Raw genomic sequence first — 14,284 nt, 5'->3', positions numbered from 1 at the left:
AAATCAGTACCTTGAAGAGCTGCCTCTATTCACATACTCTTGCGGCATGACTCACTGTAGGGAGGGCCATGGTGTGAATCAAGTGTCCTTCAATGGGTGATGGACAAACAGAAGTGGCGTAATACTGTGCACAGTGATATGTCATTCAGCTATTAAAAGACATAATGGTCAGAGGGCAAAAGTTTCAGTCACAAGATGAACCCATTCTGGTGTCAGCCGTACAGCACAGTGGTGCTGAGCGTGAAAATTGTGTTGATTGTGGAAATGACTGCAGAACACATGCACACATTAAATCATCACTTTATATACCTTGAATATAACAGACTTCCTGTGTCAATTTGCCATTTTAAGGAAAGATGTGAAGCATTCATAGAAACCAAAATATAAGAAATCCAATGTGGACAAATAACTGATAACTATAGAAAGCACCTGGCTGAGAATCGGCGAAGGCCAATGAATGAAATGAAGCTGGTTAGGCAGAGATTTTCCTCATTTTTCCTCTTTATTCTTCTTCCTCCTCTCTATCTACTTTAAGGTTAGTGTTAGGAGACTGGGCGAATCAGCTGGTAGCAAATGTTCCTTTGGGAAATGCTAAGTCATCCCTAGATCCAGAATCACGTCCAAGTTATCATGAATCTTTGAGAATCTCTTATGCATTCAAATTCTTCCCTAACTTAAAATGAACCGCTTGGCTTAAATTCTTTGGCAATGTACATTATTGCCTTGTTTGTTAAAAATCAAAAGATGAATTAAAACCTTTAAGTTTCATTGTTCCTTTAAAAATGGATTCCATATTAACATTTCTTAAAGTTGATATATGCATTTTCTTTAGAACTACAAATCGTGTCTTAGTTGAATATTTATTGTATTATGAAAGACCACTGAAAGGAATTTCTCTGTTGACAGTGAAAGATGAGTATTAAATTTTGTCTAACCTTTCAGGAGTGAGGAAAATATTCCCCGTATTTCTATATTGATTCAATACTCAAGTGACTTCTACAGGCAGCAAAAGTGTGACACAGAGCATAAGCAACAATGCTTATAAATCAAAGTTTTCAAAGATGTTTTTCCTTATTCATTGCATGGGTCAACTTTAAAAGATGCCCATATTTGGACTGTTTTGTGTTTTTATTCGTTCTGTTGCTAGGTTTGTAATTTCTTTTGATACTCAAGGCTTAATATGCACTAACTCATGTAAAGATCTCAGATTCCTTTGGGATGGGCACTATTGTATGATATTTTGATAATAATACAATTATCCCTAAATTACAGATGAGCACGAGTGGAGCCAGGAAAGGGAGGATTAGGCAACATGCCAAACTTCAACCACCCTGAGGGTGGTAGACACTGGACGTGATTCCATTCAGTCCTCCCCTGGAGTCCTTGTCCTCTCTGAAGCTTGGAGTTCTACCCGTTTGTAGGATCACACATGCATTTTTCATGTCTTCCATAATAGACTACTAAAAGTTTGGTGGCTTCAGCCAGGGAACACTTGCTACTTTACAAGTTCGAGGCCAGAGTTTGCATGTTCTGGCGGCACTGTGGTCTTCGTGGATGCCCCAGGGGTCATGGTTCCCTTGCCTGGTCCAGCTTCTGCAGGCTGCCCCCTTCCCTGGCCCTCAGCCCCACGCCGCTACAGCTGCTGCTTCTCTACAGCTGTGGTGACTCTAATGCCTGCTCTTTCTCTTACAAGGATCTGTGTGATTACACTGAACCCCCTGGGAAATCCAGGGGAGTCTCCCCAATGCAAAAATCTTTCCTTAATAATTATCTGCAAAGACTCTTTTCCTCTACTAGGCTAACACATGCATAGTGTTAGGAGCTAAGATGTGAATGCATTAAAGGGTAGGGGCATTATTCTGCCAACCATACCCGAGAATGGTAAACACAATCTGTAGTTCAGACAGGTAAGTGTCTTTAATTGAATTGACCCAGGTTAACTAAGTAGATTAATAGCTAATTAAACCAGGTTAATAAACTATGGTTTATTTTACAATTTAGAGTAGCATATCTTTTTTAAAAAAAGAAATGACAAATTTTAGAATTAGAATAATAAATTGTAGATATATTCAATCAAATGTATCTCCAAAAAGGAAAAGACAAGTTCACAAATATTTGTTGGATACGTACTATATGGACAGACACCAGAGAACTTACAGTTGTGTCAAAAAATCACGTTATGTTCCCTGTTATTCTGCACTGGAGAGACAGTTGTATCTCTTGATGCCCTGATGAGAAAGCCTACTCCAAATAAATATATAATTCACAAGCTGAAAAAATAAAAATCTCCAGGAAAGACTAGCATATTTGTGTCTAAAGATGCAGCTGGACAACTTGATTTTTCCATTAGCTGCTATGTAATTTAAACATACTTCATTTCTATACAGAAAAAATAAACAAAAGAAAAGAAACCTCTTTTTCAATGAGACGAAGACACAATATTTTTTTTTTTTCTGGGGAGAAAAATGAACTGAATGCACCCTTTACTTAAAACTTGACCTCAGAAAACAACAACAACAACAAAAAAAAAAACACCTTGACCTCAAATATTAAAAATAGATCATTCCAAACAAAGTCTTTGTAAATAGGAAAGGATGGAGGGGTTGAAGGGAGGGCAGGGGAATGGGGAAAACATAAGAACCAAGATACATCATGTACAGGTACAAGTTACAAATGATGAATGTCATCGTATTGTATACCTAAAATGTACCAATAAACTTAATGTATAAAAAAATCCCAGATCATTAAAGTTGCAAGACTGTGAAGAGGAATGATATGGCAACAGATACTCAAAAGAAAAAACATTTTGTTTCAAATATTGGGAAATGCTACTCAAAATTCCATGCTATTGGCACCATTTTGTTGAGAAGTAGCCAGTACTGTCTTCATTTTCTCTCATAACTACTTTCATGTGATCACTATTTTATCTCATGAAACAATATTCTAGTTTTTCCCCATGCCTTCTACAACATCATGTTTGTGATGTTGTACAAACCTATACCTTCCACTTCTGAAGCTCCCTTTGTTGCTTGTTTGTCCACAAGGTGGCCGAACCTTCATTGTGGTGTTTTCATCATCATGCTCTCAGGCTGAAGTTGCTTCCATTTTTGCGGAACCTATGGTAATTATGCACCACAATTTCTGCAGGGTATTCCTATCTTATAGTTGCCCTGATGTATTCATGTTCTGGTGTACACGGGAGGTGCCCAGAAAATATGGATTACTTAAAAACATTATTGCAAATAATTTTGCTCCAAATACTCTACTTTCACTTTGAATACACTTATCCCATCATTCTTGCCATTTTCTGATGCAGTTCTGGAAGCCCTTTTTCATGAATACAGGAAAGACTACTGCCCAGGGCCCCACAAGGAAAAGGCAGATTCATAGAAGTATTACAGTTATCTGCTCATCTAACTGTATTCACTGGATCTAGCACTGTGAGACTTTTGACTCTACCCAAATGTCAAAGTTTGAATCCATTCGGGACATTGATGCAGCCTGGTTAGCATAACTAAAGACATTCAGGAAAGAGGACTTCCAGAACTACTTCAGAAAGTTGGAAGAATTACTTAATAAATGTGTTCAAAGTGAAAGGGGGATATTTTGAGAAGGATTAAAAGTATTATGTATTTACTATAACACTTTTATAATTTGAAAACACTATTTTTAATCACATCTGGTATATTAAAATTATAAAATTATTTTATTTATTTCCTCAATATCTCAAGTCAGCAGGAAAGAAACACCTTCTCATCCATACTGCCTCTCACCAATCATGTGTCCTATTGTTGAGGAACTTTTTATTCCTTTGATGCCCCTGACATGCAGCCATACTGCCTTTCCTGATTGGCATCACTCACTAATGCTATTCTCTGTTTTTTGCCTCATGTAAAGGTCATCAGTAGCTACCTCTTGGCTCAAGTCAGGAAACCAGGACACACCCACAATTTCCCTCTTTTCTCCCCATTTTGCCATCCACCTCTTAACAAGTGCCTAATTTTTATAATTCCAATATAAATTTAAATCACAAATCCATCTGTTCCTCTCTCACCACTTCACCACGAGCCATGTCTAAGCCAGCACTATTCCACACCTACACTACTGAAATAGCAGATATCTCCTCTTTAACTCTTACCTTGCTACTGTCTCTTCTCAGAATATGAATAAAGACCTTCTATTTAATTAATATATACACCCAGCTGATGTTTAAAGACGCTCAGATGACAAGCATTTTATTTTTCTCATGTGCCAGGCTAGGCGTAAGATGGCTAACTATGTATGGTGTCCAGAATCCTCCTACTCTCTGAGGGACACCCATCCCTAGAATGGTCTCCTCCTCCTTCACCACGAAGAGCTGTTAGCATGTCAGCAATCCAAACAGGAGAAGAAGGCATGGAGAGAAGAGCTCTTTGCGTTAGGAACAGAAAATACATCACAGGTAAGGATTCATTTAACGGACTGTAAGAGCTTAAGGAGGCTGGGAAATAGAATATTTAATGTCCAAACCAAACCCAGAGACTGCATTAACAGGAAAAAATAAAGAGAGGAAATGTTAAACACACACTTTTACTCTGATAGAAATCAAACAAAGTTGGTTCTTTTGCCGAAACTTCTTTGCTTTCCCTGTAATTCCACACTTTAGGAAGCTAAGACAGAAGGATGTCATGTTCAAGCCCAGCCTGGACATGGTGACTTAGTGAGACCTTGACTCAAAATAAAAAATTTAAGTGAAAGACTGGAATGTGGTTCAATGAGAAGGCCCTGGTACCACTGTCACAAAAAATAAATGGTTTGGAATACTGAGTTTAGGCAAAAAAAGAGAAAAGTCCGTTGCAGTTCCGTAGCCCCTCAGACTCTGTCTTCCATTCGTTGCTTCTGCACATGGTGCATTACCCCAGACACACAGGTTCTCTCCTATCCCAGCACATTTATGTTGGTTCTTCCCATTTTCTAATGTTTGTCTAGATCTTGCTGTTATTTCTCCTCTTCATTTGGGTCTGCTCAACTATCTCCTTCCCAAGAAATGCACTTTCTTTGACTACTGCAACAAGAACTCTCAATTTCCCTCTTATCACAAAACTTTTTCTAAAATAAAAATCTCCTTCACTGCAGTTATCATAATCTTTAGTATGTTAATGCACTTTTTAAATTGTTGTCTAATTTTTCTATAGCTCTACAAGTTCTATGAGGGTATTGTCTTTTGGTAGTCTCATTTATGTCCCCTCCCATCACTGAAAATAATTACATAACAGAAGCAGAAACTCAACAAGTATTTCTTAGATAATCATTAAATAGCTAATGTTAAAAATACATGAGTTTTGGGGGGTATAGTGTCATTTAGGAAGTATTTTTTTCAACAATCATGATAAGGTGCAATGTATTTATTCCTTGAAATTTTAAAACAAGTTTTCTATAATGAATCAAATTGTGACATAATTTCAAAAACTATTTGTGTAATCTGCCCTCTGTTATAAAAGCAATATGAAAATTACTTGTAAATTCTCCTTGAAATTCAAATCCATTCTTTTATATTCAGGAAATATGAAGGATTATTATATTTAATGCCAAAGGGAATTGGTATAAAATATAAATCTTGACTTACGTTAGCAGTATATAAATTGAGAATACTAAAATAGGTTCCTTTTATAAGAAATATTCCATTTTCTTTAAACAAAGAACAAGTTAATTTGACACTTTTGTTTATATGTCTAGGCTTTTCCTTCCTGTCTATTAAATTTTTTTAAATTCACTACAGACTTTCAAATCCCAATGCTCCTAATATAGATATTTACTTAGTTGGTAAGTCATCTGTTTTATTTTTTTAGAATAACCCTTCCAAACAATTTCTCTAAAGTTCTCTGAAGAGACTTCTGATAAAGGAATATTGTGGAATGCATCCTGTTGTATTTTTCCCTGAGTTCATGAGTCAGCTCCGTGTTCCTTGGCTGCCTCTACATAGTGTGCTTCCCTGTCCTCCTCCCCTGACCCCCCCATTCCAGGGCAGCTGTGGCTGTCTACGAGGGAGGATGGGGTCCCTGCCCCATACTTTGTACTGAGAACCTGTGTCCACCTGCTTCTCAGCCTCCACTCACTGCGGGACTCCATAGAGCATCTCTCCCAAAGAGAACCTGGGGGAGCTTCCTGAAGATGCTCTCCTCTGACAGAAGGGTACAATTTGAGGCCCAATTGTTGGTCAAGTTAAAATGCTCCTGCTTCTGGTTCGAATAATGATGTGCACTTGACATACACTTTAAAGGATAGAGTATAACTAGGGTAATTACAATAAAATGAGGTCATGAAGATTGGCCACAATACAGTCAGTGTGACCGATACCCTCATAAAAAGAAGGGTGAGCAAACGAGATGCGTAGTACGGGGCGGCCATGTGAAGACCCGGGGAAGGTGGCAGCCATGCTAGAGGCAAACAGAGAAGCCGGGGGAGAACGCAGCATTCTCCAACCCTTGCTTTAGGACTTCTAGCATCCTACTGCTGGAATATCGATTTCCTGTTTAAGACTCTTGGGCTGTGATGCTTTGCTATGGCAGCCCTAGTAAACTTACACAGTTAAAATAGGGCACTGTTATTTCAATCATTGTCTTCACGTTCACATTGTTTTAGATTTACCCTATGAGTCAAAATTGAATCGCCAGTCTGGAAAAAGTTTATTTAAAAGAGCCAATATTAAAATTCCCTTTAGACAGTTTATAAACTTCAGGTTGAGACATCTTGTGTGTGTGTGTGTGTGTGTGTGTGTGTGTGTGTGTGTGTGTTTATTGGTTATGGGAATGGTGTCTTGCATGTAGAGAAGTGAATTAACTTCTTTGTGGAGTTGTCAAGTTAAGTATACTATCAGCTCCCACGGAGTCGCCTAGGTTAGGACCCAGAGCCCTGATAAATCCCACCTGCACCTGGTGGCCAGTGCACACCACAGAATTTTCTTTCTCCCACTACATTATTCATTATCTTAACTTTTTGAAATTCATTTATTTTCTTTTCAAAAACATTCCTATCATATATGTACATATATGGGCACCATTGTTTAGTTTTGCCTGTTTTGATTATAATGGTATATATAAAATACATTTCATGTATCCTTCTGTTATTTTCTTTTTACTTAATATTTGGCTTGTGTGATATTTCCATATTAAAGCATGGAGCAGACGTTTGTTTCTATTTATTACTGTGCACCATTTCAACATAATTGATGCACTACTTATATATCTCATAATTCCTGACATCTAATAGTAAACTCAAGCTCAAGTTCTTTACTTCTGGCAAGTCCTTTGGAAAAAAGAGCTTCTATGCTTTTACATCTTTCTGGGCTCTTGGATCAACTTTAATTTGGATAATGGATTCCTTATCATTTTATCAGATGGATGATTATATCAGGGGTGTGTGTGTGTGTGTGTGTGTGTGTGTGCGTGTGTGTGTATAATCTATTTTACCAATGGCAGTAGATACAGATAATTAGCCTACCAGTATTCCAGGAAATAAATTTCAATTGTAAAGTAAATATACTTTGTACTCTGTAAATATATAAGAATAAATACAGCATTAGCCTTTTAGGAATTCTAAAGGTTTATCACTCTACAACTTTAATAGAAAATATTAGTTATATTCATGGAAAAATAAATTACAGGTAGATATGAAAGAGCACACTTACAGACAGTAAGTGTATTAGTTTCCTATCATTTCTGTAGCACATTACTACATATTTAATGGCTTAACATAGCAACTTATTCTCTTAGAATTCTTGAAATCACAAAGTCATAGGACAAAACTCAAATTGTTGGTCAGGCTGCTTGCTTCTGGAGGTATTAAATTAGATAAAATTTTTTCTTCCAACTTTTAGATGCTGCGGAATTCACTTATTTTTACTTTTTATTCTAATCAGTGTCTGCTCCTAAACTCTTTGTCCCTAGTTCGACTTCCTTGTCTCCCTTGCGAGGGCTCTGGTGATTCCATTTAAGGCTCATTCACATAATTCGAGATTATTTCTCCTTCTCCAGATCCTTGGTTCATTTCCAAATGCACTGTCAACCCTCATTCATATTCTCTCCCTCCCTCTCTCTCTCTCTCTCTCTCTCTCTCTCCCTCTCTCTCCCCTTCTTTCCTTCCCACTTTCATTTTTTGCAATACTGGAAATTTAGCCCAGGGCCTGTGCTTGTCAGGCTCTGAGAAGCAGTGCTTAGTTCACTGGTGAGAAAAGCATCCCCTGCTCCAGTCTCCCTCCATGAGTCTCTTATTCCAGCCAAGTTGAAAATTGAGATCAAACAGCACATTACATATGGCATGTCATAACAACATAATCAGAGTCTCACTCCACTATACCAGTGATGCAGGAACTGGCATAAAAATTCAAGCTAGGATCTAGCGAGGTCTTATGAAAACTGATAGGGCTAAGTGTCAAGTTTAGATATGTGACATGTACAAAGCTTGATCATATCATCAATGTTTCCTTATGTACCATCATGTTATACTACATATTTGTAATTTACATTGCTGACCTACGAGTACAATTCTACCAGTAAGTAAATTGACAGAAAACTTCAGTAAAATAAACTATCAGTTCAGCCAAATAATTGGTCATGAAGTCAAGACGTTTTTTGTCCTGGACTCATTTGGTGTTTGATGAAGTAAAATTTTCAACTTATTCCATGCTCTTAAAGCAATTTTTTGTTTGTACTAAGAGCTTTCATCTGCTAAGGTCTCTGCTTCCAGGCTGAAGTATCGAACTAACATCAGTGGAATTCTTTGATAGGATTGTCTTACATTCAGAAATATCAGTGGCAGTCCAAATAAGAAATAATAAACATAGAAACATGGTTTTGAAGCATAAAGAAGAGTAATTTGGGAGCCTAAAGCCCAGGTACAAATAATTATGCTGAAAATTGGTTAATTACAACTCAAGGATAAGTGGAAAGTGTCCAATTGCAACCGGAATTGCTCAATTGCCTCCACAATTATCCAACTGCAGCCATAATTATTGGCTGCTGTGATTTTTCTTTCTAAAATGTATTTAACACTCATATATGTACTTGGAACCTCAAGTGTGCATCATTACTCTTTTAAATTTTAGTTTCAGGCATTGCTAGTTCCTATCTTGAGGATTTTCTTGCAAAAACACTTCTAGGAATCATATTTAAAATTAAATTTATGAAAATTAATAATGAGTATTTTATCAGTATAATTAATTCACTTCCCCTATACTGTGGATGAGGAAGAGGTTTATAGAATGAGAGAAAGAATTGTCTTTGAGAGTTGATAGAACACATTTATTTCAGTGGAGAACCCAGTTAGACAATACTATTTTTGAAAATGTAGGTTACAATTCTGAGAGATATTGTTATAAAGTATTAGATGACCCAATTAGGTTATTGAGTTATTCACAAATAATAGGGAAAAAATCCCGGTTTGATTTATAAATACATTAATATTTTCACATGGTAGTCAGTGAAGAAATTAATTGATATATGCAACTGACTTAAATAATTTCCAAAAGATGCTGATAAGTAGATAATAATTTAAAATTAGCAAACCTAAAATAGTATATACCTCAGATTTATATTTTGAGATTAAATACTCTACTCTCCATTCCATTTCCACCATTTTTCTCTTAAAACTATTAGGTAAAATACTCAGAATCTAAAGAATAAAAGTGACTTGAAGGATTACTATTACGGCAGAGATATGGGATAGCTGTCTGTCAAAAGAAAGAGAAGGAATGGGAAGGCAGGGATGAAAAAGAGCAGCAATTTTGCTAAAATCACTGAAAAGAGTATATAGAGGTAAGCATGCTGCATTGTAAGTTACATTTATAATTTAGAATATGTATTAAAATGCATTCAATCCCAGCAAACATTTTAAACAATCCTGTATTACCTACTAATCTTTACTTGCTAACTTGGCAGTTGAACAAATGTTGCCTATATTCAATCATTTAGTCTCAAATCTGTGTTTAGTGAAAATGCAGGTGGCTAGGGTGCCTATGTTAGGTAATGTTATGTTATTTTATTTTATTTAGTGGAAGCTGCCTACTACATTGGAGAGGGTAAGTGGAGGGGATTCTGATACAAGCAATTGTTCACTTTAAATCTGCGCACTTGAATGAGTCTAGTCCTGACTCCCTAATGCGTGAATTAACGAAATTGTTCCTGACTGCTGAGGTGAAACTAGCCCAGATGAGGTCACCTTGAAGAGGGACATGGCTTCCAGTTGGATAAGACTCATACCCTTCTGAAAGAAGAGAGGTGGACACCATCATGCATGAGGAGGAGAGCCCAGGCTGGGGGCAGCAAGGGATGCTACTGCAGGAGTCAGTGATTGCCAGGGGCCCAGAACCTGCAGGAGCTGGAAAGGAGCGTGGAACAAATTCTCCCTCGTAATCCTCACAAGGAACCAGTCCTCAACCTTGGGTTTCTTTCCATTCTCCAGATCTGTGTGACAGTTACTTAAGCCACATGGTTTGCAGTACTTTGCTGTGGCAGCCCTAGAAAACTAATAAAACACCTTGAGTTGGAGGCTTTATCCTTCTGAATGGTGGGGTGTGTGTTCACTCCTTGAGTAGAAGCAAGTACGTATACTCCATTTAAGCTCCAAGGCCATCAAAGCAGTGTCATACATGATAGTATTTAATTTCTCCATTTGTAAATATGCATTTCAGAAATGCTCCTTTTACCTGTTTCTCTAAGGGAGAGGAGGACAAATTTATTAATCTGTGAAATTCCTGATAATAGAAGGTTTATTTGAATAACAGACATTTCTATGGAGCTGATAAAGTCTCCTGTTAATTGTAACTTGCAAATATAATTTCTTATGATAGTGCTTCAATTATTAAATAAACCTTAATAAAAGGAGAGGTTGGAAAAGAACAAAATTTTTTGGTGAAATCATCTCCTAATCCTTTACCAACATGTCTTTTCCTCTATTATTGAAACAGATCAATGCTCATATTTAGTTACCAACTTAAATTTTGTGAAAAAAGGAATGCAGTGGAAAAGAAAATATTGCTTAATTTAATAAAAACTCAAACAGTAAGAAAGGTTATTTTTAATAAAGTTTGAAATACATTATAAAAATCATAACAAAATGGAACTCTTTCCTTCAATTGAAAGCCAATAACTTATATTATTATGAAAAATCATGCTATGGTAATATGAGGACTCTTGAAATTCCAGTATTTCCATTACAGGCAATTTTATTTCACAATCTTAATTGACATGACAATTATTTAACTAATTATTACATATGTTTGTCATCTTTTTATTTTATTGCTTGAAAATTTAGTTTGATGATTTGATATATTTAAATCCAAGCATCAGCAAATGCACCTGCAACCTTCAGCTTCTGATGGCTGGGCCACTTTTGCTGAGCCAGGTGACAACATCCTGGGTACCTGATAACTAGAGCTAATGCTGATCCTGCTGGGAATCTGCACTCACACTAAGACCTAAAGGCCCTTGCTTTATGGGAAAGCCGCACAAAACAAACCAAACTCCTACCAAATGACACAATGATGCTCTCTGTTTCCTCAGGGAACATAATTTCCAAGCTGCCATTGATCATATGTTGCCGTGATCGGTGACAGTTTCAGTTTGCCCATCATGAACATATTACCTCTCTTCTCTACAGAGAGAGCAGAGCTGTCAACATTATTGATCATAAATGTTTTCATGCCAAGAAAAAGCTTGACATTGAGTATCATACCAAAGAGTCCCAGACCATGTGGCTTCCAAGTTGCACTTCAGTCTTCTCAAGTTGCTTTCAAAAACAACATCAGCTTGTTAATGCAGTTCATGTTATCTCGATAAACATTGGTGGCCACCTGCATGTCAGAAACAAAAGATCCAAAGAGGAATGAGACCTGTTTTAACTATCAAGCAAATTGTTCTGAAAATGATTGTAGTGGGAGTGCTTTAAAAATAGATATTAAATGATAATAATAGAGAATGAAAATTTGCAGATTTAATTTTGATTAATATATATATGCCTTTCTTCATCATTGATAATAAAAGTACTTAATAATTTCTGTCAGAAACCATTCCAATGACTTTAAAAGTTTTACAAGTTTTAATAAATACTGAAATTAAAAATCTATATGATGATACAAGTAGTACATCAATATAGAGGTGTTCATTATACTGTAATATTGTATGATTTGACTTACATATTAAATGATAAAACATTAGGAGAAATACCTTGGAGAGGAAACCTACAGAAATTGTGTTTACTTTAAATATATTACACTTTTTAGGCTAAGAAACAAAGTGAAATTATCATATTATTACTGATTCAAATCAATGCATATGATTTTTAAAACAATTGTTAGGTAAAATCATTCATTCATTAGTACAGTGACTATATAATCCGGTATAGAGTAGAAAAATATGAAAATTGTGTAATATAAACCAAGACTAAAAAGGTTGAGTTATAATTTATTTTAGAGATTTTCATTTCTTTAGGAATGAAAATGTTTTATAATTTAACCCAAATATGCTACTTTAAAATCCAGCTTAATTTATGGTTTATTTATGCATTTAGCAAATATTTATACCCCATTCTCTCTGCCAGCTTTGTATTAGGTACTGGGACCCACCAGCTAAAAGCCATATTTCTTTTCCTATATGGTCCAAGGACTAGTAAACCAGCAAATTTTAATATAGAGTGATACATTTTTGTGGTAGGTTCATGCACACAGTTCATGAGGGCTCATTGCAGGGGAATTTAGCCCAGTCAGCAAGACTGAAGAAGTTTCCCAGACAAGGTAAGATAAACAAACAGTATTAAAGCATACTTAAGGCTGGTGTGTTCCTCGCTTTATTAAATTATATGAACCAATTTTTATATGGTTTAAGTAAATTCATTTTCTGAGTCTCTCCCTAGGTTAAAATCAATAAAAATGTGGTCCGGGATGTAGCTCAGTGGCGCCATGCTTGCCTGGCAAGTGTGAGGTCCTGAGTTCGATACCAGGTACCCCTCAAAATAAATCAATAAAAATATACTCATTGTATTTTTTTTGTTCCCTCCATACTATATTCCAAGATACTGATCACTATGAACTGCCCACACATGCCTATTCCTGATTCTTAACAGTGATAGGATAAGCCATGGAGAGTCAAAATGTTCTATTACTCCACAGTGAGACTAGGGAATTAACTTGACATACTTACTATTATATTAAATGACAAACAGCACGCAGTGTGCAATAGCAATGATATGAAATGCTACTTGAAGAGCATAATAATAACTATCTGAAGGAATTCAGTTTAGGACTAACTTGAGTGGTCAGGAGATAGTCCTTAAACAAGGCTGTTATTACGAGAATTGAACAAGTTTTCAAAGGTGTAGATGTTTTATGGGGTGGGTAATAGCATTTTAGTAATGTTTGTTTGTTATGGATAGATAAGGTCTCAGAGGAGTTCGAATGGAAGGCTGAGACTGAGTACAGTGTTAACTAAAGCACAGCATTGTTAGGACTTCATTTAGACACCTGTACTTTTCAGACTTCTACTTTTCCTCAGAGAGAAAGTGGAAAAATTTATGGTACATCCAAAATTATTCCTGGGAGCCTAGCATATGAAGCAAACAAAGTCAGAGCTACTTTTTGGAACAGCAGTAAAGTGATCAAAGCTCCAAGACTTTCAACTCCTTTATGTTCCCCGAGCTCCATGGACAGCCCTTTGGACCTCTCTGCCTTCAGGGACTGGAATGGCATTGAAAGCTTGACTTAGGTACCTGGTGTGTTCCATGGGCTTTGGGAGATTTTCAAAGATGTGTTTAGAAAGCCTATTCTAGACATGGAATCAAGGCTATATCAGAAAAAGAGAAATGAATATAAGGACTCCAATTAGATGTTTACAAAAAGTCCATTCAGATATCCCAGGATGCTGACGTGGGAAGGTGAGAAGTCCAAAGCTCCTAATTGTTGCTCCTCATTTGACAAAGAGTAAACATATGAGCAAAGTAAACATATGAGCAAGATCTGAAATTGGGGCCCATTAGCCTTTTAAGTCATACAAGGCTGGGGATTTAGCTCAGTGGTGCCGTCCCCTGCCTCACAAGCTCAAGGTCCCAAGTTTGATCCCTGGTACCAAAGAAAAAGTCATACAAGAAGTAGCTAGCCTCAGATGACCTAATGTTTAGGGATAAAGAACTTCATTCTACAGCCCCTACATCTTCAAGAATGGAGAAAGCAGAACTCTATTAAAATAATTCTATATGCCAGACAAAGTAAGATAGCAGTGGAGTTTGTGTCAAGCTATAAAATCCCTAGGAAAACAGT

This window comes from Heterocephalus glaber, unplaced genomic scaffold (genome assembly GCF_053883595.1).
Source record: "Heterocephalus glaber isolate CG9 unplaced genomic scaffold, H.glaber_assembly_v1.0 deba00001579, whole genome shotgun sequence".
NCBI classification, from domain to species: Eukaryota; Metazoa; Chordata; class Mammalia; order Rodentia; family Bathyergidae; genus Heterocephalus; species Heterocephalus glaber.
Note: the sequence above shows the minus strand (reverse complement) of the source record.